We start from the raw sequence: 25,758 nt of genomic DNA on the forward strand, positions 1-25,758 counted from the left end.
TTAATGGCTGTTTGCTGTTCCCCTACTCCACTCCACTATTTGACTATGGTGCTGCATCAATCAGTGGCTGGCTCAGGTGCAGCTCTTTAACCTACCTAGGAGGGAGGGCGGAGAGAAGACAAGGAAGGTGAATGAGCTGTTCCAATGTGAAATGCCGGAAACACAGAAACACAGACGACACAAAACAAGAGGTGGCAATGTATTAATTAATTGCATTTAATAAATTAGCTCATTATCACACATGACTGTACAAATGCATTGTCCAACAGGTGTTGAAATAATGGGATTAAAAGGGGAGATCCCATCCGAAAGACAAAAACAATGGCAAACACAAAAAGCACTTTTGGAATCTGATTTTAGTAAACACATAAGGAAAGGGTGCACCGGTCCTGGAAATACTGCAATACCAGGTCAATGCGTGGAGTGGACAGAGCAAGCTCTATTTCCATCTCCCTGTTCTAAAAATCCATTTAATATATGGTCCCAGATAGGGGACGTATCAGATATTAAACTGATAAGAACAGATACTACACTTGATCTTAGCCAAAAGGCCGAGAAGCGATAACCCGAACGGGCCGCGCGTTGACCGAGCCTGCCCAATACTGCTGTTCACCCCTTGCAGCGATTCAGCCTACTCCTAGGCAATTCCATGGGGCCCTGCAGGCTCACACACACTCACAGCTACTAAGCGGGAGGTGAATAAAGGCCGGAGAGGAAGCAAGACAGGATTTGCTTCTTTTGCTTGCACCACAATGCAGTGCTGAAAGAGGAGGAATCGACATAAAAACGCCTTCCTGGCAACGCCCAAATGCCCTCCTGCCGTGCAAACACTGGCAGCAGCAGCAGCAGTAAGTGCATGCCCACTGCCACCCCTTCTCCTTTCACACCTTGTATCAGCTTTAATCCAGTCCAGTGCTGCCTGCTGAGCAGCACTGACCAACACTGCCTGGGCCCAGGCTTTTATCTCTGAGGCCCCATTATGATGTCAGAAAGCTGGCTCTGGCTCCTGAGGTCTCCACTATGACACGTGCAAAGTTCCGTCTGAACTTTATATAAGACGGTGCGGCTCAGTCAGTCACTCAGTGTTGCCTGAGAGGGCAACACTGCAACAGCCGGCCCCCAGGCTGTCTTTTTTTTGCACAGCTAGTTGCCTCCAGGAGGCCACAAGAGGGAGACAAGGGACTGCAAAATGGAAAATAGGCATCCACCAACTTTACAGACAACTTGTTCTCCTTGCTCCTACAACCTCCATTCTTGCACAGTTTGTTATTCTTCCAGGTAACATAGTAACAAATCCAAATTGCTGCTCTCTTTGTAGGCAAGCAAGGGTTTGTTGCAACTGCAATTCTTACTTCTTCTTGAAATGTAGGGACCACAGTACATTCCATCACATCCATCTAGTGTACACAGGTAGGTCCATTGTGACGGGCGGGCGGGCGGGCGGGCTGGCTGGCTGCTTTAATGGCTGTTTCCTGTTCCCCTACTCCACTCCACTATTTGACTATGGTGCTGCATCAATCAGTGGCTGGCTCAGGTGCAGCTCTTTAACCTACCTAGGAGAGAGGGCGGAGAGAAGACAAGGAAGGTGAATGAGCTGTTCCAATGTGAAATGCCGGAAACACAGAAACACAGACGACACAAAACAAGAGGTGGCAATGTATTAATTAATTGCATTTAATAAATTAGCTCATTATCACACATGACTGTACAAATGCATTGTCCAACAGGTGTTGAAATAATGGGATTAAAAGGGGAGATCCCATCCGAAAGACAAAAACAATGGCAAACACAAAAAGCACTTTTGGAATCTGATTTTAGTAAACACATAAGGAAAGGGTGCACCGGTCCTGGAAATACTGCAATACCAGGTCAATGCGTGGAGTGGACAGAGCAAGCTCTATTTCCATCTCCCTGTTCTAAAAATCCATTTAATATATGGTCCCCAGATAGGGACGTATCAGATATTAAACTGATAAGAACAGATACTACACTTGATCTTAGCCAAAAGGCCGAGAAGCGATAACCCGAACGGGCCGCGCGTTGACCGAGCCTGCCCAATACTGCTGTTCACCCCTTGCAGCGATTCAGCCTACTCCTAGGCAATTCCATGGGGCCCTGCAGGCTCACACACACTCACAGCTACGCGAGAGGTGAATAAAGGCCGGAGAGGAAGCAAGACAGGATTTGCTTCTTTTGCTTGCACCACAATGCAGTGCTGAAAGAGGAGGAATCGACATAAAAACGCCTTCCTGGCAACACCCAAATGCCCTCCTGCCGTGCAAACACTGGCAGCAGCAGCAGCAGCAGTAAGTGCATGCCCACTGCCACCCCTTCTCCTTTCACACCTTGTATCAGCTTTAATCCAGTCCAGTGCTGCCTGCTGAGCAGCACTGACCAACACTGCCTGGGCCCAGGCTTTTATCTCTGAGGCCCCATTATGATGTCAGAAAGCTGGCTCTGGCTCCTGAGGTCTCCACTATGACACGTGCAAAGTTCCGTCTGAACTTTATATAAGACGGTGCGGCTCAGTCAGTCACTCAGTGTTGCCTGAGAGGGCAACACTGCAACAGCCGGCCCCCAGGCTGTCTTTTTTTTGCACAGCTAGTTGCCTCCAGGAGGCCACAAGAGGGAGACAAGGGACTGCAAAATGGAAAATAGGCATCCACCAACTTTACAGACAAATTGTTCTCCTTGCTCCTACAACCTCCATCCTTGCACAGTTTGTTATTCTTCCAGGTAACATAGTAACAAATCCAAATTGCTGCTCTCTTTGTAGGCAAGCAAGGGTTTGTTGCAACTGCAATTCTTACTTCTTCTTGAAATGTAGGGACCACAGTACATTCCATCACTTCCATCTAGTGTACACAGGTAGGTCCATTGTGACGGGCGGGCGGGCGGGCTGGCTGCTTTAATGGCTGTTTGCTGTTCCCCTACTCCACTCCACTATTTGACTATGGTGCTGCATCAATCAGTGGCTGGCTCAGGTGCAGCTCTTTAACCTACCTAGGAGGGAGGGCGGAGAGAAGACAAGGAAGGTGAATGAGCTGTTCCAATGTGAAATGCCGGAAACACAGAAACACAGACGACACAAAACAAGAGGTGGCAATGTATTCATTAATTGCATTTAATAAATTAGCTCATTATCACACATGACTGTACAAATGCATTGTCCAACAGGTGTTGAAATAATGGGATTAAAAGGGGAGATCCCATCCGAAAGACAAAAACAATGGCAAACACAAAAAGCACTTTTGGAATCTGATTTTAGTAAACACATAAGGAAAGGGTGCACCGGTCCTGGAAATACTGCAATACCAGGTCAATGCGTGGAGTGGACAGAGTAAGCTCTATTTCCATCTCCCTGTTCTAAAAATCCATTTAATATATGGTCCCCAGATAGGGGACGTATCAGATATTAAACTGATAAGAACAGATACTACACTTGATCTTAGCCAAAAGGCCGAGAAGCGATAACCCGAACGGGCCGCGCGTTGACCGAGCCTGCCCAATACTGCTGTTCACCCCTTGCAGCGATTCAGCCTACTCCTAGGCAATTCCATGGGGCCCTGCAGGCTCACACACACTCACAGCTACGCGAGAGGTGAATAAAGGCCGGAGAGGAAGCAAGACAGGATTTGCTTCTTTTGCTTGCACCACAATGCAGTGCTGAAAGAGGAGGAATCGACATAAAAACGCCTTCCTGGCAACACCCAAATGCCCTCCTGCCGTGCAAACACTGGCAGCAGCAGCAGCAGCAGTAAGTGCATGCCCACTGCCACCCCTTCTCCTTTCACACCTTGTATCAGCTTTAATCCAGTCCAGTGCTGCCTGCTGAGCAGCACTGACCAACACTGCCTGGGCCCAGGCTTTTATCTCTGAGGCCCCATTATGATGTCAGAAAGCTGGCTCTGGCTCCTGAGGTCTCCACTATGACACGTGCAAAGTTCCGTCTGAACTTTATATAAGACGGTGCGGCTCAGTCAGTCACTCAGTGTTGCCTGAGAGGGCAACACTGCAACAGCCGGCCCCCAGGCTGTCTTTTTTTTGCACAGCTAGTTGCCTCCAGGAGGCCACAAGAGGGAGACAAGGGACTGCAAAATGGAAAATAGGCATCCACCAACTTTACAGACAAATTGTTCTCCTTGCTCCTACAACCTCCATCCTTGCACAGTTTGTTATTCTTCCAGGTAACATAGTAACAAATCCAAATTGCTGCTCTCTTTGTAGGCAAGCAAGGGTTTGTTGCAACTGCAATTCTTACTTCTTCTTGAAATGTAGGGACCACAGTACATTCCATCACATCCATCTAGTGTACACAGGTAGGTCCATTGTGACGGGCGGGCGGGCGGGCTGGCTGCTTTAATGGCTGTTTCCTGTTCCCCTACTCCACTCCACTATTTGACTATGGTGCTGCATCAATCAGTGGCTGGCTCAGGTGCAGCTCTTTAACCTACCTAGGAGGGAGGGCGGAGAGAAGACAAGGAAGGTGAATGAGCTGTTCCAATGTGAAATGCCAGAAACACAGACGACACAAAACAAGAGGTGGCAATGTATTCATTAATTGCATTTAATAAATTAGCTCATTATCACACATGACTGTACAAATGCATTGTCCAACAGGTGTTGAAATAATGGGATTAAAAGGGGAGATCCCATCCGAAAGACAAAAACAATGGCAAACACAAAAAGCACTTTTGGAATCTGATTTTAGTAAACACATAAGGAAAGGGTGCACCGGTCCTGGAAATACTGCAATACCAGGTCAATGCGTGGAGTGGACAGAGCAAGCTCTATTTCCATCTCCCTGTTCTAAAAATCCATTTAATATATGGTCCCCAGATAGGGGACGTATCAGATATTAAACTGATAAGAACAGATACTACACTTGATCTTAGCCAAAAGGCCGAGAAGCGATAACCCGAACGGGCCGCGCGTTGACCGAGCCTGCCCAATACTGCTGTTCACCCCTTGCAGCGATTCAGCCTACTCCTAGGCAATTCCATGGGGCCCTGCAGGCTCACACACACTCACAGCTACGCGAGAGGTGAATAAAGGCCGGAGAGGAAGCAAGACAGGATTTGCTTCTTTTGCTTGCACCACAATGCAGTGCTGAAAGAGGAGGAATCGACATAAAAACGCCTTCCTGGCAACACCCAAATGCCCTCCTGCCGTGCAAACACTGGCAGCAGCAGCAGCAGCAGTAAGTGCATGCCCACTGCCACCCCTTCTCCTTTCACACCTTGTATCAGCTTTAATCCAGTCCAGTGCTGCCTGCTGAGCAGCACTGACCAACACTGCCTGGGCCCAGGCTTTTATCTCTGAGGCCCCATTATGATGTCAGAAAGCTGGCTCTGGCTCCTGAGGTCTCCACTATGACACGTGCAAAGTTCCGTCTGAACTTTATATAAGACGGTGCGGCTCAGTCAGTCACTCAGTGTTGCCTGAGAGGGCAACACTGCAACAGCCGGCCCCCAGGCTGTCTTTTTTTTGCACAGCTAGTTGCCTCCAGGAGGCCACAAGAGGGAGACAAGGGACTGCAAAACGGAAAATAGGCATCCACCAACTTTACAGACAAATTGTTCTCCTTGCTCCTACAACCTCCATCCTTGCACAGTTTGTTATTCTTCCAGGTAACATAGTAACAAATCCAAATTGCTGCTCTCTTTGTAGGCAAGCAAGGGTTTGTTGCAACTGCAATTCTTACTTCTTCTTGAAATGTAGGGACCACAGTACATTCCATCACATCCATCTAGTGTACACAGGTAGGTCCATTGTGACGGGCGGGCGGGCGGGCGGGCTGGCTGCTTTAATGGCTGTTTCCTGTTCCCCTACTCCACTCCACTATTTGACTATGGTGCTGCATCAATCAGTGGCTGGCTCAGGTGCAGCTCTTTAACCTACCTAGGAGGGAGGGCGGAGAGAAGACAAGGAAGGTGAATGAGCTGTTCCAATGTGAAATGCCGGAAACACAGAAACACAGACGACACAAAACAAGAGGTGGCAATGTATTAATTAATTGCATTTAATAAATTAGCTCATTATCACACATGACTGTACAAATGCATTGTCCAACAGGTGTTGAAATAATGGGATTAAAAGGGGAGATCCCATCCGAAAGACAAAAACAATGGCAAACACAAAAAGCACTTTTGGAATCTGATTTTAGTAAACACATAAGGAAAGGGTGCACCGGTCCTGGAAATACTGCAATACCAGGTCAATGCGTGGAGTGGACAGAGCAAGCTCTATTTCCATCTCCCTGTTCTAAAAATCCATTTAATATATGGTCCCCAGATAGGGGACGTATCAGATATTAAACTGATAAGAACAGATACTACACTTGATCTTAGCCAAAAGGCCGAGAAGCGATAACCCGAACGGGCCGCGCGTTGACCGAGCCTGCCCAATACTGCTGTTCACCCCTTGCAGCGATTCAGCCTACTCCTAGGCAATTCCATGGGGCCCTGCAGGCTCACACACACTCACAGCTACTAAGCGGGAGGTGAATAAAGGCCGGAGAGGAAGCAAGACAGGATTTGCTTCTTTTGCTTGCACCACAATGCAGTGCTGAAAGAGGAGGAATCGACATAAAAACGCCTTCCTGTCAACGCCCAAATGCCCTCCTGCCGTGCAAACACTGGCAGCAGCAGCAGCAGCAGTAAGTGCATGCCCACTGCCACCCCTTCTCCTTTCACACCTTGTATCAGCTTTAATCCAGTCCAGTGCTGCCTGCTGAGCAGCACTGACAAACACTGCCTGGGCCCAGGCTTTTATCTCTGAGGCCCCATTATGATGTCAGAAAGCTGGCTCTGGCTCCTGAGGTCTCCACTATGACACGTGCAAAGTTCCGTCTGAACTTTATATAAGACGGTGCGGCTCAGTCAGTCACTCAGTGTTGCCTGAGAGGGCAACACTGCAACAGCCGGCCCCCAGGCTGTCTTTTTTTTGCACAGCTAGTTGCCTCCAGGAGGCCACAAGAGGGAGACAAGGGACTGCAAAATGGAAAATAGGCATCCACCAACTTTACAGACAACTTGTTCTCCTTGCTCCTACAACCTCCATCCTTGCACAGTTTGTTATTCTTCCAGGTAACATAGTAACAAATCCAAATTGCTGCTCTCTTTGTAGGCAAGCAAGGGTTTGTTGCAACTGCAATTCTTACTTCTTCTTGAAATGTAGGGACCACAGTACATTCCATCACATCCATCTAGTGTACACAGGTAGGTCCATTGTGGCGGGCGGGCGGGCGGGCGGGCTGGCTGCTTTAATGGCTGTTTGCTGTTCCCCTACTCCACTCCACTATTTGACTATGGTGCTGCATCAATCAGTGGCTGGCTCAGGTGCAGCTCTTTAACCTACCTAGGAGGGAGGGCGGAGAGAAGACAAGGAAGGTGAATGAGCTGTTCCAATGTGAAATGCCGGAAACACAGAAACACAGACGACACAAAACAAGAGGTGGCAATGTATTAATTAATTGCATTTAATAAATTAGCTCATTATCACACATGACTGTACAAATGCATTGTCCAACAGGTGTTGAAATAATGGGATTAAAAGGGGAGATCCCATCCGAAAGACAAAAACAATGGCAAACACAAAAAGCACTTTTGGAATCTGATTTTAGTAAACACATAAGGAAAGGGTGCACCGGTCCTGGAAATACTGCAATACCAGGTCAATGCGTGGAGTGGACAGAGCAAGCTCTATTTCCATCTCCCTGTTCTAAAAATCCATTTAATATATGGTCCCCAGATAGGGGACGTATCAGATATTAAACTGATAAGAACAGATACTACACTTGATCTTAGCCAAAAGGCCGAGAAGCGATAACCCGAACGTGCCGCGCGTTTTGCTTCTTTTGCTTGCACCACAATGCAGTGCTGAAAGAGGAGGAATCGACATAAAAACGCCTTCCTGGCAACGCCCAAATGCCCTCCTGCCGTGCAAACACTGGCAGCAGCAGCAGCAGCAGCAGCAGTAAGTGCATGCCCACTGCCACCCCTTCTCCTTTCACACCTTGTATCAGCTTTAATCCAGTCCAGTGCTGCCTGCTGAGCAGCACTGACCAACACTGCCTGGGCCCAGGCTTTTATCTCTGAGGCCCCATTATGATGTCAGAAAGCTGGCTCTGGCTCCTGAGGTCTCCACTATGACACGCGCAAAGTTCCGTCTGAACTTTATATAAGACGGTGCGGCTCAGTCAGTCACTCAGTGTTGCCTGAGAGGGCAACACTGCAACAGCCGGCTCCCAGGCTCTTTTTTTTGCACAGCTAGTTGCCTCCAGGAGGCCACAAGAGGGAGACAAGGGACTGCAAAATGGAAAATAGGCATCCACCAACTTTACAGACAACTTGTTCTCCTTGCTCCTACAACCTCCATCCTTGCACAGTTTGTTATTCTTCCAGGTAACATAGTAACAAATCCAAATTGCTGCTCTCTTTGTAGGCAAGCAAGGGTTTGTTGCAACTGCAATTCTTACTTCTTCTTGAAATGTAGGGACCACAGTACATTCCATCACATCCATCTAGTGTACACAGGTAGGTCCATTGTGACGGGCGGGCGGGCGGGCGGGCTGGCTGCTTTAATGGCTGTTTGCTGTTCCCCTACTCCACTCCACTATTTGACTATGGTGCTGCATCAATCAGTGGCTGGCTCAGGTGCAGCTCTTTAACCTACCTAGGAGGGAGGGCGGAGAGAAGACAAGGAAGGTGAATGAGCTGTTCCAATGTGAAATGCCGGAAACACAGAAACACAGACGACACAAAACAAGAGGTGGCAATGTATTAATTAATTGCATTTAATAAATTAGCTCATTATCACACATGACTGTACAAATGCATTGTCCAACAGGTGTTGAAATAATGGGATTAAAAGGGGAGATCCCATCCGAAAGACAAAAACAATGGCAAACACAAAAAGCACTTTTGGAATCTGATTTTAGTAAACACATAAGGAAAGGGTGCACCGGTCCTGGAAATACTGCAATACCAGGTCAATGCGTGGAGTGGACAGAGCAAGCTCTATTTCCATCTCCCTGTTCTAAAAAATCCATTTAATATATGGTCCCCAGATAGGGGACGTATCAGATATTAAACTGATAAGAATAGATACTACACTTGATCTTAGCCAAAAGGCCGAGAAGCGATAACCCGAACGTGCCGCGCGTTTTGCTTCTTTTGCTTGCACCACAATGCAGTGCTGAAAGAGGAGGAATCGACATAAAAACGCCTTCCTGGCAACGCCCAAATGCCCTCCTGCCGTGCAAACACTGGCAGGAGCAGCAGCAGCAGCAATAAGTGCATGCCCACTGCCACCCCTTCTCCTTTCACACCTTGTATCAGCTTTAATCCAGTCCAGTGCTGCCTGCTGAGCAGCACTGACCAACACTGCCTGGGCCCAGGCTTTTATCTCTGAGGCCCCATTATGATGTCAGAAAGCTGGCTCTGGCTCCTGAGGTCTCCACTATGACACGTGCAAAGTTCCGTCTGAACTTTATATAAGACGGTGCGGCTCAGTCAGTCACTCAGTGTTGCCTGAGAGGGCAACACTGCAACAGCCGGCCCCCAGGCTGTCTTTTTTTTGCACAGCTAGTTGCCTCCAGGAGGCCACAAGAGGGAGACAAGGGACTGCAAAATGGAAAATAGGCATCCACCAACTTTACAGACAACTTGTTCTCCTTGCTCCTACAACCTCCATCCTTGCACAGTTTGTTATTCTTCCAGGTAACATAGTAACAAATCCAAATTGCTGCTCTCTTTGTAGGCAAGCAAGGGTTTGTTGCAACTGCAATTCTTACTTCTTCTTGAAATGTAGGGACCACAGTACATTCCATCACATCCATCTAGTGTACACAGGTAGGTCCATTGTGGCGGGCGGGCGGGCGGGCGGGCTGGCTGCTTTAATGGCTGTTTGCTGTTCCCCTACTCCACTCCACTATTTGACTATGGTGCTGCATCAATCAGTGGCTGGCTCAGGTGCAGCTCTTTAACCTACCTAGGAGGGAGGGCGGAGAGAAGACAAGGAAGGTGAATGAGCTGTTCCAATGTGAAATGCCGGAAACACAGAAACACAGACGACACAAAACAAGAGGTGGCAATGTATTAATTAATTGCATTTAATAAATTAGCTCATTATCACACATGACTGTACAAATGCATTGTCCAACAGGTGTTGAAATAATGGGATTAAAAGGGGAGATCCCATCCGAAAGACAAAAACAATGGCAAACACAAAAAGCACTTTTGGAATCTGATTTTAGTAAACACATAAGGAAAGGGTGCACCGGTCCTGGAAATACTGCAATACCAGGTCAATGCGTGGAGTGGACAGAGCAAGCTCTATTTCCATCTCCCTGTTCTAAAAATCCATTTAATATATGGTCCCCAGATAGGGGACGTATCAGATATTAAACTGATAAGAACAGATACTACACTTGATCTTAGCCAAAAGGCCGAGAAGCGATAACCCGAACGTGCCGCGCGTTTTGCTTCTTTTGCTTGCACCACAATGCAGTGCTGAAAGAGGAGGAATCGACATAAAAACGCCTTCCTGGCAACGCCCAAATGCCCTCCTGCCGTGCAAACACTGGCAGCAGCAGCAGCAGCAGCAGCAGTAAGTGCATGCCCACTGCCACCCCTTCTCCTTTCACACCTTGTATCAGCTTTAATCCAGTCCAGTGCTGCCTGCTGAGCAGCACTGACCAACACTGCCTGGGCCCAGGCTTTTATCTCTGAGGCCCCATTATGATGTCAGAAAGCTGGCTCTGGCTCCTGAGGTCTCCACAATGACACGCGCAAAGTTCCGTCTGAACTTTATATAAGACGGTGCGGCTCAGTCAGTCACTCAGTGTTGCCTGAGAGGGCAACACTGCAACAGCCGGCTCCCAGGCTGTCTTTTTTTTGCACAGCTAGTTGCCTCCAGGAGGCCACAAGAGGGAGACAAGGGACTGCAAAATGGAAAATAGGCATCCACCAACTTTACAGACAACTTGTTCTCCTTGCTCCTACAACCTCCATCCTTGCACAGTTTGTTATTCTTCCAGGTAACATAGTAACAAATCCAAATTGCTGCTCTCTTTGTAGGCAAGCAAGGGTTTGTTGCAACTGCAATTCTTACTTCTTCTTGAAATGTAGGGACCACAGTACATTCCATCACATCCATCTAGTGTACACAGGTAGGTCCATTGTGACGGGCGGGCGGGCGGGCGGGCTGGCTGCTTTAATGGCTGTTTGCTGTTCCCCTACTCCACTCCACTATTTGACTATGGTGCTGCATCAATCAGTGGCTGGCTCAGGTGCAGCTCTTTAACCTACCTAGGAGGGAGGGCGGAGAGAAGACAAGGAAGGTGAATGAGCTGTTCCAATGTGAAATGCCGGAAACACAGAAACACAGACGACACAAAACAAGAGGTGGCAATGTATTAATTAATTGCATTTAATAAATTAGCTCATTATCACACATGACTGTACAAATGCATTGTCCAACAGGTGTTGAAATAATGGGATTAAAAGGGGAGATCCCATCCGAAAGACAAAAACAATGGCAAACACAAAAAGCACTTTTGGAATCTGATTTTAGTAAACACATAAGGAAAGGGTGCACCGGTCCTGGAAATACTGCAATACCAGGTCAATGCGTGGAGTGGACAGAGCAAGCTCTATTTCCATCTCCCTGTTCTAAAAATCCATTTAATATATGGTCCCCAGATAGGGGACGTATCAGATATTAAACTGATAAGAACAGATACTACACTTGATCTTAGCCAAAAGGCCGAGAAGCGATAACCCGAACGTGCCGCGCGTTTTGCTTCTTTTGCTTGCACCACAATGCAGTGCTGAAAGAGGAGGAATCGACATAAAAACGCCTTCCTGGCAACGCCCAAATGCCCTCCTGCCGTGCAAACACTGGCAGCAGCAGCAGCAGCAGTAAGTGCATGCCCACTGCCACCCCTTCTCCTTTCACACCTTGTATCAGCTTTAATCCAGTCCAGTGCAGCCAGCTGAGCAGCACTGACCAACACTGCCTGGGCCCAGGCTTTTATCTCTGAGGCCCCATTATGATGTCAGAAAGCTGGCTCTGGCTCCTGAGGTCTCCACTATGACACGTGCAAAGTTCCGTCTGAACTTTATATAAGACGGTGCGGCTCAGTCAGTCACTCAGTGTTGCCTGAGAGGGCAACACTGCAACAGCCGGCCCCCAGGCTGTCTTTTTTTTGCACAGCTAGTTGCCTCCAGGAGGCCACAAGAGGGAGACAAGGGACTGCAAAATGGAAAATAGGCATCCACCAACTTTACAGACAACTTGTTCTCCTTGCTCCTACAACCTCCATCCTTGCACAGTTTGTTATTCTTCCAGGTAACATAGTAACAAATCCAAATTGCTGCTCTCTTTGTAGGCAAGCAAGGGTTTGTTGCAACTGCAATTCTTACTTCTTCTTGAAATGTAGGGACCACAGTACATTCCATCACATCCATCTAGTGTACACAGGTAGGTCCATTGTGACGGGCGGGCGGGCGGGCTGGCTGCTTTAATGGCTGTTTGCTGTTCCCCTACTCCACTCCACTATTTGACTATGGTGCTGCATCAATCAGTGGCTGGCTCAGGTGCAGCTCTTTAACCTACCTAGGAGGGAGGGCGGAGAGAAGACAAGGAAGGTGAATGAGCTGTTCCAATGTGAAATGCCGGAAACACAGAAACACAGACGACACAAAACAAGAGGTGGCAATGTATTAATTAATAGCATTTAATAAATTAGCTCATTATCACACATGACTGTACAAATGCATTGTCCAACAGGTGTTGAAATAATGGGATTAAAAGGGGAGATCCCATCCGAAAGACAAAAACAATGGCAAACACAAAAAGCACTTTTGGAATCTGATTTTAGTAAACACATAAGGAAAGGGTGCACCGGTCCTGGAAATACTGCAATACCAGGTCAATGCGTGGAGTGGACAGAGCAAGCTCTATTTCCATCTCCCTGTTCTAAAAATCCATTTAATATATGGTCCCCAGATAGGGGACGTATCAGATATTAAACTGATAAGAACAGATACTACACTTGATCTTAGCCAAAAGGCCGAGAAGTGATAACCCGAACGTGCCGCGCGTTTTGCTTCTTTTGCTTGCACCACAATGCAGTGCTGAAAGAGGAGGAATCGACATAAAAACGCCTTCCTGGCAACGCCCAAATGCCCTCCTGCCGTGCAAACACTGGCAGCAGCAGCAGCAGCAGTAAGTGCATGCCCACTGCCACCCCTTCTCCTTTCACACCTTGTATCAGCTTTAATCCAGTCCAGTGCTGCCTGCTGAGCAGCACTGACCAACACTGCCTGGGCCCAGGCTTTTATCTCTGAGGCCCCATTATGATGTCAGAAAGCTGGCTCTGGCTCCTGAGGTCTCCACTATGACACGTGCAAAGTTCCGTCTGAACTTTATATAAGACGGTGCGGCTCAGTCAGTCACTCAGTGTTGCCTGAGAGGGCAACACTGCAACAGCCGGCCCCCAGGCTGTCTTTTTTTTGCACAGCTAGTTGCCTCCAGGAGGCCACAAGAGGGAGACAAGGGACTGCAAAATGGAAAATAGGCATCCACCAACTTTACAGACAACTTGTTCTCCTTGCTCCTACAACCTCCATCCTTGCACAGTTTGTTATTCTTCCAGGTAACATAGTAACAAATCCAAATTGCTGCTCTCTTTGTAGGCAAGCAAGGGTTTGTTGCAACTGCAATTCTTACTTCTTCTTGAAATGTAGGGACCACAGTACATTCCATCACATCCATCTAGTGTACACAGGTAGGTCCATTGTGACGGGCGGGCGGGCGGGCGGGCTGGCTGCTTTAATGGCTGTTTGCTGTTCCCCTACTCCACTCCACTATTTGACTATGGTGCTGCATCAATCAGTGGCTGGCTCAGGTGCAGCTCTTTAACCTACCTAGGAGGGAGGGCGGAGAGAAGACAAGGGAGGTGAATGAGCTGTTCCAATGTGAAATGCCGGAAACACAGAAACACAGACGACACAAAACAAGAGGTGGCAATGTATTAATTAATTGCATTTAATAAATTAGCTCATTATCACACATGACTGTACAAATGCATTGTCCAACAGGTGTTGAAATAATGGGATTAAAAGGGGAGATCCCATCCGAAAGACAAAAACAATGGCAAACACAAAAAGCACTTTTGGAATCTGATTTTAGTAAACACATAAGGAAAGGGTGCATCGGTCCTGGAAATACTGCAATACCAGGTCAATGCGTGGAGTGGACAGAGCAAGCTCTATTTCCATCTCCCTGTTCTAAAAATCCATTTAATATATGGTCCCCAGATAGGGGACGTATCAGATATTAAACTGATAAGAACAGATACTACACTTGATCTTAGCCAAAAGGCCGAGAAGCGATAACCCGAACGTGTCACGCGTTTTGCTTCTTTTGCTTGCACCACAATGCAGTGCTGAAAGAGGAGGAATCGACATAAAAACGCCTTCCTGGCAACGCCCAAATGCCCTCCTGCCGTGCAAACACTGGCAGCAGCAGTAGCAGCAGCAGCAGCAGCAGCAGTAAGTGCATGCCCACTGCCACCCCTTCTCCTTTCACACCTTGTATCAGCTTTAATCCAGTCCAGTGCTGCCTGCTGAGCAGCACTGACCAACACTGCCTGGGCCCAGGCTTTTATCTCTGAGGCCCCATTGTGATGTCAGAAAGCTGGCTCTGGCTCCTGAGGTCTCCACTATGACACGTGCAAAGTTCCGTCTGAACTTTATATAAGACGGTGCGGCTCAGTCAGTCACTCAGTGTTGCCTGAGAGGGCAACACTGCAACAGCCGGCCCCCAGGCTGTCTTTTTTTTGCACAGCTAGTTGCCTCCAGGAGGCCACAAGAGGGAGACAAGGGACTGCAAAATGGAAAATAGGCATCCACCAACTTTACAGACAACTTGTTCTCCTTGCTCCTACAACGTCCATCCTTGCACAGTTTGTTATTCTTCCAGGTAACATAGTAACAAATCCAAATTGCTGCTCTCTTTGTAGGCAAGCAAGGGTTTGTTGCAACTGCAATTCTTACTTCTTCTTGAAATGTAGGGACCACAGTACATTCCATCACATCCATCTAGTGTACACAGGTAGGTCCATTGTGACGGGCGGGCGGGCGGGCTGGCTGCTTTAATGGCTGTTTGCTGTTCCCCTACTCCACTCCACTATTTGACTATGGTGCTGCATCAATCAGTGGCTGGCTCAGGTGCAGCTCTTTAACCTACCTAGGAGTGAGGGCGGAGAGAAGACAAGGAAGGTGAATGAGCTGTTCCAATGTGAAATGCCGGAAACACAGAAACACAGACGACACAAAACAAGAGGTGGCAATGTATTAATTAATTGCATTTAATAAATTAGCTCATTATCACACATGACTGTACAAATGCATTGTCCAACAGGTGTTGAAATAATGGGATTAAAAGGGGAGATCCCATCCGAAAGACAAAAACAATGGCAAACACAAAAAGCACTTTTGGAATCTGATTTTAGTAAACACATAAGGAAAGGGTGCATCGGTCCTGGAAATACTGCAATACCAGGTCAATGCGTGGAGTGGACAGAGCAAGCTCTATTTCCATCTCCCTGTTCTAAAAATCCATTTAATATATGGTCCCCAGATAGGGGACGTATCAGATATTAAACTGATAAGAACAGATACTACACTTGATCTTAGCCAAAAGGCCGAGAAGCGATAACCCGAACGTGCCGCGCGTTTTGCTTCTTTTGCTTGCACCACAATGCAGTGCTGAAAGAGGAGGAATCGACATAAAAACGCCTTCCTGGCAACGCCCAAATGCCCTCCTGCCGTGCAAACACTGGCAGCAGCAGCAGCAGCAGCAGCAGCAGTAAGTGCATGCCCACTACCACCCCTTCTCCTTTCACACCTTGTATCAGCTTTAATCCAGTCCAGTGCTGCCTGCTGAGCAGCACTGACCAACACTGCCTGGGCCCAGGCTTTTATCTCTGAGGCCCCATTATGATGTCAGAAAGCTGGCTCTGGCTCCTGAGGTCTCCACTATGACACGTGCAAAGTTCCGTCTGAACTTTATATAAGACGGTGCGGCTCAGTCAGTCACTCAGTGTTGCCTGAGAGGGCAACACTGCAACAGCCGGCCCCCAGGCTGTCTTTTTTTTGCACAGCTAGTTGCCTCCAGGAGGCCACAAGAGGGAGACAAGGGACTGCAAAATGGAAAATAGGCATTCACCAACTTTACAGACAACTTGTTCTCCTTGCTCCTACAACCTCCATCCTTGCACAGTTTGTTATTCTTCCAGGTAACATAGTAACAAATCCAAATTGCTGCTCTCTTTGTAGGCAAGCAAGGGTTTGTTGCAACTGCAATTCTTACTTCTTCTTGAAATGTAGGGACCACAGTACATTCCATCACATCCATCTAGTGTACACAGGTAGGTCCATTGTGACGGGCGGGCGGGCGGGCGGGCTGGCTGCTTTAATGGCTGTTTGCTGTTCCCCTACTCCACTCCACTATTTGACTATGGTGCTGCATCAATCAGTGGCTGGCTCAGGTGCAGCTCTTTAACCTACCTAGGAGGGAGGGCGCAGAGAAGACAAGGAAGGTGAATGAGCTGTTCCAATGTGAAATGCCGGAAACACAGAAACACAGACGACACAAAACAAGAGGTGGCAATGTATTAATTAATTGCATTTAATAAATTAGCTCATTATCACACATGACTGTACAAATGCATTGTCCAACAGGTGTTGAAATAATGGGATTAAAAGGGGAGATCCCATCCGAAAGACAAAAACAATGGCAAACACAAAAAGCACTTTTGGAATCTGATTTTAGTAAACACATAAGGAAAGGGTGCACCGGTACTGGAAATACTGCAATACCAGGTCAATGCGTGGAGTGGACAGAGCAAGCTCTATTTCCATCTCCCTGTTCTAAAAATCCATTTAATATATGGTCCCCAGATAGGGGACGTATCAGATATTAAACTGATAAGAACAGATACTACACTTGATCTTAGCCAAAAGGCCGAGAAGCGATAACCCGAACGTGCCGCGCGTTTTGCTTCTTTTGCTTGCACCACAATGCAGTGCTGAAAGAGGAGGAATCGACATAAAAACGCCTTCCTGGCAACGCCCAAATGCCCTCCTGCCGTGCAAACACTGGCAGCAGCAGCAGCAGCAGTAAGTGCATGCCCACTGCCACCCCTTCTCTTTTCACACCTTGTATCAGCTTTAATCCAGTCCAGTGCTGCCTGCTGAGCAGCACTGACCAACACTGCCTGGGCCCAGGCTTTTATCTCTGAGGCCCCATTATGATGTCAGAAAGCTGGCTCTGGCTCCTGAGGTCTCCACTATGACACGTGCAAAGTTCCGTCTGAACTTTATATAAGACGGTGCGGCTCAGTCAGTCACTCAGTGTTGCCTGAGAGGGCAACACTGCAACAGCCGGCCCCCAGGCTGTCTTTTTTTTGCACAGCTAGTTGCCTCCAGGAGGCCACAAGAGGGAGACAAGGGACTGCAAAATGGAAAATAGGCATCCACCAACTTTACAGACAACTTGTTCTCCTTGCTCCTACAACCTCCATCCTTGCACAGTTTGTTATTCTTCCAGGTAACATAGTAACAAATCCAAATTGCTGCTCTCTTTGTAGGCAAGCAAGGGTTTGTTGCAACTGCAATTCTTACTTCTTCTTGAAATGTAGGGACCACAGTACATTCCATCACATCCATCTAGTGTACACAGGTAGGTCCATTGTGACGGGCGGGCGGGCGGGCGGGCTGGCTGCTTTAATGGCTGTTTGCTGTTCCCCTACTCCACTCCACTATTTGACTATGGTGCTGCATCAATCAGTGGCTGGCTCAGGTGCAGCTCTTTAACCTACCTAGGAGGGAGGGCGGAGAGAAGACAAGGAAGGTGAATGAGCTGTTCCAATGTGAAATGCCGGAAACACAGAAACACAGACGACACAAAACAAGAGGTGGCAATGTATTAATTAATTGCATTTAATAAATTAGCTCATTATCACACATGACTGTACAAATGCATTGTCCAACAGGTGTTGAAATAATGGGATTAAAAGGGGAGATCCCATCCGAAAGACAAAAACAATGGCAAACACAAAAAGCACTTTTGGAATCTGATTTTAGTAAACACATAAGGAAAGGGTGCACCGGTCCTGGAAATACTGCAATACCAGGTCAATGCGTGGAGTGGACAGAGCAAGCTCTATTTCCATCTCCCTGTTCTAAAAATCCATTTAATATATGGTCCCCAGATAGGGGACGTATCAGATATTAAACTGATAAGAACAGATACTACACTTGATCTTAGCCAAAAGGCCGAGAAGCGATAACCCGAACGTGCCGCGCGTTTTGCTTCTTTTGCTTGCACCACAATGCAGTTCTGAAAGAGGAGGAATCGACATAAAAACGCATTCCTGGCAACGCCCAAATGCCCTCCTGCCGTGCAAACACTGGCAGCAGCAGCAGCAGCAGCAGCAGCAGTAAGTGCATGCCCACTGCCACCCCTTCTCCTTTCACACCTTGTATCAGCTTTAATCCAGTCCAGTGCTGCCTGCTGAGCAGCACTGACCAACACTGCCTGGGCCCAGGCTTTTATCTCTGAGGCCCCATTATGATGTCAGAAAGCTGGCTCTGGCTCCTGAGGTCTCCACTATGACACGTGCAAAGTTCCGTCTGAACTTTATATAAGACGGTGCGGCTCAGTCAGTCACTCAGTGTTGCCTGAGAGGGCAACACTGCAACAGCCGGCTCCCAGGCTGTCTTTTTTTTGCACAGCTAGTTGCCTCCAGGAGGCCACAAGAGGGAGACAAGGGACTGCAAAATGGAAAATAGGCATCCACCAACTTTACAGACAACTTGTTCTCCTTGCTCCTACAACCTCCATCCTTGCACAGTTTGTTATTCTTCCAGGTAACATAGTAACAAATCCAAATTGCTGCTCTCTTTGTAGGCAAGCAAGGGTTTGTTGCAACTGCAATTCTTACTTCTTCTTGAAATGTAGGGACCACAGTACATTCCATCACATCCATCTAGTGTACACAGGTAGGTCCATTGTGACGGGCGGGCGGGCGGGCTGGCTGCTTTAATGGCTGTTTGCTGTTCCCCTACTCCACTCCACTATTTGACTATGGTGCTGCATCAATCAGTGGCTGGCTCAGGTGCAGCTCTTTAACCTACCTAGGAGGGAGGGCGGAGAGAAGACAAGGAAGGTGAATGAGCTGTTCCAATGTGAAATGCCGGAAACACAGAAACACAGACGACACAAAACAAGAGGTGGCAATGTATTAATTAATTGCATTTAATAAATTAGCTCATTATCACACATGACTGTACAAATGCATTGTCCAACAGGTGTTGAAATAATGGGATTAAAAGGGGAGATCCCATCCGAAAGACAAAAACAATGGCAAACACAAAAAGCACTTTTGGAATCTGATTTTAGTAAACACATAAGGAAAGGGTGCATCGGTCCTGGAAATACTGCAATACCAGGTCAATGCGTGGAGTGGACAGAGCAAGCTCTATTTCCATCTCCCTGTTCTAAAAATCCATTTAATATATGGTCCCCAGATAGGGGACGTATCAGATATTAAACTGATAAGAACAGATACTACACTTGATCTTAGCCAAAAGGCCGAGAAGCGATAACCCGAACGTGCCGCGCGTTTTGCTTCTTTTGCTTGCACCACAATGCAGTGCTGAAAGAGGAGGAATCGACATAAAAACGCCTTCCTGGCAACACCCAAATACCCTCCTGCCGTGCAAACACTGGCAGCAGCAGCAGCAGCAGCAGTAAGTGCATGCCCACTGCCACCCCTTCTCCTTTCACACCTTGTATCAGCTTTAATCCAGTCCAGTGCTGCCTGCTGAGCAGCACTGACCAACACTGCCTGGGCCCAGGCTTTTATCTCTGAGGCCCCATTATGATGTCAGAAAGCTGGCTCTGGCTCCTGAGGTCTCCACTATGACACGTGCAAAGTTCCGTCTGAACTTTATATAAGACGGTGCGGCTCAGTCAGTCACTCAGTGTTGCCTGAGAGGGCAACACTGCAACAGCCGGCCCCCAGGCTGTCTTTTTTTTGCACAGCTAGTTGCCTCCAGGAGGCCACAAGAGGGAGACAAGGGACTGCAAAATGGAAAATAGGCATCCACCAACTTTACAGACAACTTGTTCTCCTTGCTCCTACAACCTCCATCCTTGCACAGTTTGTTATTCTTCCAGGTAACATAGTAACAAATCCAAATTGCTGCTCTCTTTGTAGGCAAGCAAGGGTTTGTTGCAACTGCAATTCTTACTTCTTCTTGAAATGTAGGGACCACAGTACATTCCATCACATCCATCTAGTGTACACAGGTAGGTCCATTGTGACGGGCGGGCGGGCGGGCGGGCTGGCTGCTTTAATGGCTGTTTGCTGTTCCCCTACTCCACTCCACTATTTGACTATGGTGCTGCATCAATCAGTGGCTGGCTCAGGTGCAGCTCTTTAACCTACCTAGGAGGGAGGGCGGAGAGAAGACAAGGAAGGTGAATGAGCTGTTCCAATGTGAAATGCCGGAAACACAGAAACACAGACGACACAAAACAAGAGGTGGCAATGTATTAATTAATAGCATTTAATAAATTAGCTCATTATCACACATGACTGTACAAATGCATTGTCCAACAGGTGTTGAAATAATGGGATTAAAAGGGGAGATCCCATCCGAAAGACAAAAACAATGGCAAACACAAAAAGCACTTTTGGAATCTGATTTTAGTAAACACATAAGGAAAGGGTGCACCGGTCCTGGAAATACTGCAATACCAGGTCAATGCGTGGAGTGGACAGAGCAAGCTCTATTTCCATCTCCCTGTTCTAAAAATCCATTTAATATATGGTCCCCAGATAGGGGACGTATCAGATATTAAACTGATAAGAACAGATACTACACTTGATCTTAGCCAAAAGGCCGAGAAGCGATAACCCGAACGTGCCGCGCGTTTTGCTTCTTTTGCTTGCACCACAATGCAGTGCTGAAAGAGGAGGAATCGACATAAAAACGCCTTCCTGGCAACGCCCAAATGCCCTCCTGCCGTGCAAACACTGGCAGCAGCAGCAGCAGTAAGTGCATGCCCACTGCCACCCCTTCTCCTTTCACACCTTGTATCAGCTTTAATCCAGTCCAGTGCTGCCTGCTGAGCAGCACTGACCAACACTGCCTGGGCCCAGGCTTTTATCTCTGAGGCCCCATTATGATGTCAGAAAGCTGGCTCTGGCTCCTGAGGTCTCCACTATGACACGTGCAAAGTTCCGTCTGAACTTTATATAAGACGGTGCGGCTCAGTCAGTCACTCAGTGTTGCCTGAGAGGGCAACACTGCAACAGCCAGCCCCCAGGCTGTCTTTTTTTTGCACAGCTAGTTGCCTCCAGGAGGCCACAAGAGGGAGACAAGGGACTGCAAAATGGAAAATAGGCATCCACCAACTTTACAGACAACTTGTTCTCCTTGCTCCTACAACCTCCATCCTTGCACAGTTTGTTATTCTTCCAGGTAACATAGTAACAAATCCAAATTGCTGCTCTCTTTGTAGGCAAGCAAGGGTTTGTTGCAACTGCAATTCTTACTTCTTCTTGAAATGTAGGGACCACAGTACATTCCATCACATCCATCTAGTGTACACAGGTAGGTCCATTGTGACGGGCGGGCGGGCGGGCGGGCTGGCTGCTTTAATGGCTGTTTGCTGTTCCCCTACTCCACTCCACTATTTGACTATGGTGCTGCATCAATCAGTGGCTGGCTCAGGTGCAGCTCTTTAACCTACCTAGGAGGGAGGGCGCAGAGAAGACAAGGAAGGTGAATGAGCTGTTCCAATGTGAAATGCCGGAAACACAGAAACACAGACGACACAAAACAAGAGGTGGCAATGTATTAATTAATAGCATTTAATAAATTAGCTCATTATCACACATGACTGTACAAATGCATTGTCCAACAGGTGTTGAAATAATGGGATTAAAAGGGGAGATCCCATCCGAAAGACAAAAACAATGGCAAACACAAAAAGCACTTTTGGAATCTGATTTTAGTAAACACATAAGGAAAGGGTGCACCGGTCCTGGAAATACTGCAATACCAGGTCAATGCGTGGAGTGGACAGAGCAAGCTCTATTTCCATCTCCCTGTTCTAAAAATCCATTTAATATATGGTCCCCAGATAGGGGACGTATCAGATATTAAACTGATAAGAACAGATACTACACTTGATCTTAGCCAAAAGGCCGAGAAGCGATAACCCGAACGTGCCGCGCGTTTTGCTTCTTTTGCTTGCACCACAATGCAGTGCTGAAAGAGGAGGAATCGACATAAAAACGCCTTCCTGGCAACGCCCAAATGCCCTCCTGCCGTGCAAACACTGGCAGCAGCAGCAGCAGCAGTAAGTGCATGCCCACTGCCACCCCTTCTCCTTTCACACCTTGTATCAGCTTTAATCCAGTCCAGTGCTGCCTGCTGAGCAGCACTGACCAACACTGCCTGAGCCCAGGCTTTTATCTCTGAGGCCCCATTATGATGTCAGAAAGCTGGCTCTGGCTCCTGAGGTCTCCACTATGACACGTGCAAAGTTCCGTCTGAACTTTATATAAGACGGTGCGGCTCAGTCAGTCACTCAGTGTTGCCTGAGAGGGCAACACTGCAACAGCCGGCCCCCAGGCTGTCTTTTTTTTGCACAGCTAGTTGCCTCCAGGAGGCTACAAGAGGGAGACAAGGGACTGCAAAATGGAAAATAGGCATCCACCAACTTTACAGACAACTTGTTCTCCTTGCTCCTACAACCTCCATCCTTGCACAGTTTGTTATTCTTCCACGTAACATAGTAACAAATCCAAATTGCTGCTCTCTTTGTAGGCAAGCAAGGGTTTGTTGCAACTGCAATTCTTACTTCTTCTTGAAATGTAGGGACCACAGTACATTCCATCACATCCATCTAGTGTACACAGGTAGGTCCATTGTGACGGGCGGGCGGGCGGGCTGGCTGCTTTAATGGCTGTTTGCTGTTCCCCTACTCCACTCCACTATTTGACTATGGTGCTGCATCAATCAGTGGCTGGCTCAGGTGCAGCTCTTTAACCTACCTAGGAGGGAGGGCGGAGAGAAGACAAGGAAGGTGAATGAGCTGTTCCAATGTGAAATGCCGGAAACACAGAAACACAGACGACACAAAACAAGAGGTGGCAATGTATTAATTAATTGCATTTAATAAATTAGCTCATTATCACACATGACTGTACAAATCCATTGTCCAACAGGTGTTGAAATAATGGGATTAAAAGGGGAGATCCCATCCGAAAGACAAAAACAATGGCAAACACAAAAAGCACTTTTGGAATCTGATTTTAGTAAACACATAAGGAAAGGGTGCACCGGTCCTGGAAATACTGCAATACCAGGTCAATGCGTGGAGTGGACAGAGCAAGCTCTATTTCCATCTCCCTGTTCTAAAAATCCATTTAATATATGGTCCCCAGATAGGGGACGTATCAGATATTAAACTGATAAGAACAGATACTACACTTGATCTTAGCCAAAAGGCCGAGAAGCGATAACCCGAACGTGCCGCGCGTTTTGCTTCTTTTGCTTGCACCACAATGCAGTGCTGAAAGAGGAGGAATCGACATAAAAACGCCTTCCTGGCAACGCCCAAATGCCCTCCTGCCGTGCAAACACTGGCAGCAGCAGCAGCAGCAGCAGCAGCAGCAGTAAGTGCATGCCCACTGCCACCCCTTCTCCTTTCACACCTTGTATCAGCTTTAATCCAGTCCAGTGCTGCCTGCTGAGCAGCACTGACCAACACTGCCTGGGCCCAGGCTTTTATCTCTGAGGCCCCATTATGATGTCAGAAAGCTGGCTCTGGCTCCTGAGGTCTCCACTATGACACGTGCAAAGTTCCGTCTGAACTTTATATAAGACGGTGCGGCTCAGTCAGTCACTCAGTGTTGCCTGAGAGGGCAACACTGCAACAGCCGGCCCCCAGGCTGTCTTTTTTTTGCACAGCTAGTTGCCTCCAGGAGGCCACAAGAGGGAGACAAGGGACTGCAAAATGGAAAATAGGCATCCACCAACTTTACAGACAACTTGTTCTCCTTGCTCCTACAACCTCCATCCTTGCACAGTTTGTTATTCTTCCAGGTAACATAGTAACAAATCCAAATTGCTGCTCTCTTTGTAGGCAAGCAAGGGTTTGTTGCAACTGCAATTCTTACTTCTTCTTGAAATGTAGGGACCACAGTACATTCCATCACATCCATCTAGTGTACACAGGTAGGTCCATTGTGACGGGCGGGCGGGCGGGCGGGCTGGCTGCTTTAATGGCTGTTTGCTGTTCCCCTACTCCACTCCACTATTTGACTATGGTGCTGCATCAATCAGTGGCTGGCTCAGGTGCAGCTCTTTAACCTACCTAGGAGGGAGGGCGGAGAGAAGACAAGGAAGGTGAATGAGCTGTTCCAATGTGAAATGCCGGAAACACAGAAACACAGACGACACAAAACAAGAGGTGGCAATGTATTAATTAATTGCATTTAATAAATTAGCTCATTATCACACATGACTGTACAAATGCATTGTCCAACAGGTGTTGAAATAATGGGATTAAAAGGGGAGATCCCATCCGAAAGACAAAAACAATGGCAAACACAAAAAGCACTTTTGGAATCTGATTTTAGTAAACACATAAGGAAAGGGTGCATCGGTCCTGGAAATACTGCAATACCAGGTCAATGCGTGGAGTGGACAGAGCAAGCTCTATTTCCATCTCCCTGTTCTAAAAATCCATTTAATATATGGTCCCCAGATAGGGGACGTATCAGATATTAAACTGATAAGAACAGATACTACACTTGATCTTAGCCAAAAGGCCGAGAAGCGATAACCCGAACGTGTCGCGCGTTTTGCTTCTTTTGCTTGCACCACAATGCAGTGCTGAAAGAGGAGGAATCGACATAAAAACGCCTTCCTGGCAACGCCCAAATGCCCTCCTGCCGTGCAAACACTGGCAGCAGCAGCAGCAGCAGCAGTAAGTGCATGCCCACTGCCACCCCTTCTCCTTTCACACCTTGTATCAGCTTTAATCCAGTCCAGTGCTGCCTGCTGAGCAGCACTGACCAACACTGCCTGGGCCCAGGCTTTTATCTCTGAGGCCCCATTATGATGTCAGAAAGCTGGCTCTGGCTCCTGAGGTCTCCACTATGACACGTGCAAAGTTCCGTCTGAACTTTATATAAGACGGTGCGGCTCAGTCAGTCACTCAGTGTTGCCTGAGAGGGCAACACTGCAACAGCCGGCCCCCAGGCTGTCTTTTTTTTGCACAGCTAGTTGCCTCCAGGAGGCCACAAGAGGGAGACAAGGGACTGCAAAATGGAAAATAGGCATCCACCAACTTTACAGACAACTTGTTCTCCTTGCTCCTACAACCTCCATCCTTGCACAGTTTGTTATTCTTCCAGGTAACATAGTAACAAATCCAAATTGCTGCTCTCTTTGTAGGCAAGCAAGGGTTTGTTGCAACTGCAATTCTTACTTCTTCTTGAAATGTAGGGACCACAGTACATTCCATCACATCCATCTAGTGTACACAGGTAGGTCCATTGTGACGGGCGGGCGGGCGGGCGGGCTGGCTGCTTTAATGGCTGTTTGCTGTTCCCCTACTCCACTCCACTATTTGACTATGGTGCTGCATCAATCAGTG

At 47.7% G+C, this 25,758-nt stretch overlaps 19 non-coding genes across 19 annotated transcripts; all 19 read right to left on the reverse strand.

Annotated features, from left to right (window-relative positions):
- Positions 1-373: 373 nt before the first annotated feature.
- Positions 374-563, reverse strand: LOC142677515 (U2 spliceosomal RNA). The gene has a single exon (XR_012852527.1). It is a non-coding gene; the product is annotated as a U2 spliceosomal RNA (small nuclear RNA).
- Positions 564-1,831: 1,268 nt separating this feature from the next.
- On the reverse strand, positions 1,832-2,021 carry LOC142677499 (U2 spliceosomal RNA). The gene has a single exon (XR_012852513.1). It is a non-coding gene; the product is annotated as a U2 spliceosomal RNA (small nuclear RNA).
- A 1,260-nt stretch (positions 2,022-3,281) lies between these two features.
- Positions 3,282-3,472, reverse strand: LOC142677508 (U2 spliceosomal RNA). The gene has a single exon (XR_012852521.1). It is a non-coding gene; the product is annotated as a U2 spliceosomal RNA (small nuclear RNA).
- Positions 3,473-4,724: 1,252 nt separating this feature from the next.
- On the reverse strand, positions 4,725-4,915 carry LOC142677283 (U2 spliceosomal RNA). The gene has a single exon (XR_012852317.1). It is a non-coding gene; the product is annotated as a U2 spliceosomal RNA (small nuclear RNA).
- Positions 4,916-6,179: 1,264 nt separating this feature from the next.
- Positions 6,180-6,370, reverse strand: LOC142677284 (U2 spliceosomal RNA). The gene has a single exon (XR_012852318.1). It is a non-coding gene; the product is annotated as a U2 spliceosomal RNA (small nuclear RNA).
- A 1,267-nt stretch (positions 6,371-7,637) lies between these two features.
- Positions 7,638-7,828, reverse strand: LOC142677285 (U2 spliceosomal RNA). Its single transcript, XR_012852319.1, has one exon. It is a non-coding gene; the product is annotated as a U2 spliceosomal RNA (small nuclear RNA).
- Positions 7,829-8,954: 1,126 nt separating this feature from the next.
- Positions 8,955-9,146, reverse strand: LOC142677519 (U2 spliceosomal RNA). Its single transcript, XR_012852531.1, has one exon. It is a non-coding gene; the product is annotated as a U2 spliceosomal RNA (small nuclear RNA).
- A 1,125-nt stretch (positions 9,147-10,271) lies between these two features.
- Positions 10,272-10,462, reverse strand: LOC142677286 (U2 spliceosomal RNA). Its single transcript, XR_012852320.1, has one exon. It is a non-coding gene; the product is annotated as a U2 spliceosomal RNA (small nuclear RNA).
- Positions 10,463-11,590: 1,128 nt separating this feature from the next.
- On the reverse strand, positions 11,591-11,781 carry LOC142677287 (U2 spliceosomal RNA). The gene has a single exon (XR_012852321.1). It is a non-coding gene; the product is annotated as a U2 spliceosomal RNA (small nuclear RNA).
- A 1,118-nt stretch (positions 11,782-12,899) lies between these two features.
- Positions 12,900-13,090, reverse strand: LOC142677378 (U2 spliceosomal RNA). Its single transcript, XR_012852404.1, has one exon. It is a non-coding gene; the product is annotated as a U2 spliceosomal RNA (small nuclear RNA).
- Positions 13,091-14,212: 1,122 nt separating this feature from the next.
- Positions 14,213-14,403, reverse strand: LOC142677371 (U2 spliceosomal RNA). Its single transcript, XR_012852397.1, has one exon. It is a non-coding gene; the product is annotated as a U2 spliceosomal RNA (small nuclear RNA).
- Positions 14,404-15,536: 1,133 nt separating this feature from the next.
- LOC142677372 (U2 spliceosomal RNA) lies at positions 15,537-15,727 on the reverse strand. The gene has a single exon (XR_012852398.1). It is a non-coding gene; the product is annotated as a U2 spliceosomal RNA (small nuclear RNA).
- Positions 15,728-16,858: 1,131 nt separating this feature from the next.
- On the reverse strand, positions 16,859-17,049 carry LOC142677476 (U2 spliceosomal RNA). Its single transcript, XR_012852492.1, has one exon. It is a non-coding gene; the product is annotated as a U2 spliceosomal RNA (small nuclear RNA).
- A 1,122-nt stretch (positions 17,050-18,171) lies between these two features.
- On the reverse strand, positions 18,172-18,362 carry LOC142677289 (U2 spliceosomal RNA). The gene has a single exon (XR_012852323.1). It is a non-coding gene; the product is annotated as a U2 spliceosomal RNA (small nuclear RNA).
- A 1,127-nt stretch (positions 18,363-19,489) lies between these two features.
- LOC142677373 (U2 spliceosomal RNA) lies at positions 19,490-19,680 on the reverse strand. The gene has a single exon (XR_012852399.1). It is a non-coding gene; the product is annotated as a U2 spliceosomal RNA (small nuclear RNA).
- Positions 19,681-20,805: 1,125 nt separating this feature from the next.
- On the reverse strand, positions 20,806-20,996 carry LOC142677290 (U2 spliceosomal RNA). The gene has a single exon (XR_012852324.1). It is a non-coding gene; the product is annotated as a U2 spliceosomal RNA (small nuclear RNA).
- Positions 20,997-22,115: 1,119 nt separating this feature from the next.
- Positions 22,116-22,306, reverse strand: LOC142677291 (U2 spliceosomal RNA). The gene has a single exon (XR_012852325.1). It is a non-coding gene; the product is annotated as a U2 spliceosomal RNA (small nuclear RNA).
- Positions 22,307-23,424: 1,118 nt separating this feature from the next.
- LOC142677292 (U2 spliceosomal RNA) lies at positions 23,425-23,615 on the reverse strand. The gene has a single exon (XR_012852326.1). It is a non-coding gene; the product is annotated as a U2 spliceosomal RNA (small nuclear RNA).
- A 1,134-nt stretch (positions 23,616-24,749) lies between these two features.
- Positions 24,750-24,940, reverse strand: LOC142677375 (U2 spliceosomal RNA). The gene has a single exon (XR_012852401.1). It is a non-coding gene; the product is annotated as a U2 spliceosomal RNA (small nuclear RNA).
- Positions 24,941-25,758: the final 818 nt, after the last annotated feature.

This window comes from Rhinoderma darwinii, assembly GCF_050947455.1.
Source record: "Rhinoderma darwinii isolate aRhiDar2 chromosome 2 unlocalized genomic scaffold, aRhiDar2.hap1 SUPER_2_unloc_31, whole genome shotgun sequence".
In the NCBI taxonomy this organism is placed as follows: Eukaryota; Metazoa; Chordata; class Amphibia; order Anura; family Rhinodermatidae; genus Rhinoderma; species Rhinoderma darwinii.